Consider the following 1,518-nt stretch of genomic DNA (forward strand, 5'->3'; position numbering starts at 1 on the left):
GAGGCTGGGGGGCTGAGCCCTGGGACCCCGGCTCCGCCATGTGGGCCCCGAGCCTCGCTTCCTCCTCATCCCATGGCGGCCGGAATGGCACCACACGTCTGGAGCCCGGTGTCGGGTCCTGGAGGCGCCAGCGCCCAGTGGTGCGGCCCGGGAAGGCCTGGAGGGAACATGGTGACCGTGCACCCGTCTCACATCGCCTTTATCATCGCCCTGCGAAACGCTGGCGGAGCTCAAAGCAGGCCTCGCTGTTGCTTCTGTTAATAATATTACACTCTAGCCAGTGTTGCTCAGTGGGTAGAGCCAAAAGACTGAGGATGGAAGGGTCCCTGGCTGAGTTCTGGTCAAGGGCACATGCCCGGGTTGCGGGCTCGGTCCCCAGTAGGGAGCGTGCAGGAGGCAGCCGATCAATGATTCTCTCATCATTGATGTTTCTCTCTCCCTTCCTCTCTGAAATCAATAAGATATTTTAAAAAATAATTTAAAAATAACAGTAACAATAATAACAGGAGGGGGAGTTCCCATCGGCGCTGATCACCAGGGAGAGGAGGAGCTGGGCCGCGAGAGGCTGGGCTCGTGTTCGGACTGAGAAGCTGAGAACAGGGAGGGCTCTGGGAGGCGGCCCCTCGTCCGGTCCTGGTGACACTTGGTCAAGGGGGGTCCCCGGGAGCCAGCGAGCCCATCCGCAAGCCCAGCTGGATGCGCCGCCTCCCCCTCTGCCCCCGCCTCCTTCTGGGGCCCCTGTTCTCAGCGTGGCCCCTCCGGTCCACCTTCCCAGGCAAGAGCGGGCCTGCAGCCCTGACCCCCGCCCCACCCGGGGCCTCCCCGCGGGGTCAGCAGGCCAGCCTCGCAGTTCTGTCCCTCCTCAATGTCTCAGCCCTCTTCCCTCCACCCCCGTGACCCAGCTCGGGCTGCAGCCTGCCCGGCCCCCAGCCTCTCCCCTCCATCCGTCCGTCTCCAGGGCCTCGCCACACCCAGGGCTGACCCTGCTCTGGCCTCCTATAGGGCCATCCAGCCCGTGTTGGAAGCCCTGCCTGGCCGGGCCCCTGCCTGCCTCTCCCCTCCCCTCCATACGACCCCTCACTTGCAGCCTCACTCCAGCTGCCCGTCACCAATCTCGGCTCCTGGAACTCTCTCACCATGTCCTCCACCTTCGCATATGCTGTTCCCTCTGCTCAGAACGCCCTTCCCTTTTCATCTGCCCGGATACCTCCCGAGCACCCTCCCGGGGCCTGTCCGAATGTCTCTCCTTCATCCATTTCCCATTTATTTACCGATCAAGCGACTCTGAGGCGCGATGGGAGGCCTGGTCTGTGGAAGGCATACATGCCAGAGCCCGGTCACCGCCCTCCGTCTCGCAGCCCGGCAGCAGCAGAGGCAGGACTCGCCGCCTGCTGCCCCTGAATCTATTTTCTTTTAGTTCTTTAATTTCCTATCCTCACCCGAGGAAATGCTTATTGCTTTTTAGAGAGAGAGAGAGGAAGGGAGAGAGAGCCATGGATGTGAGATGGAAACATGGAT

Source organism: Myotis brandtii, unplaced genomic scaffold, assembly GCF_000412655.1.
Source record: "Myotis brandtii unplaced genomic scaffold, ASM41265v1 scaffold601, whole genome shotgun sequence".
In the NCBI taxonomy this organism is placed as follows: Eukaryota; Metazoa; Chordata; class Mammalia; order Chiroptera; family Vespertilionidae; genus Myotis; species Myotis brandtii.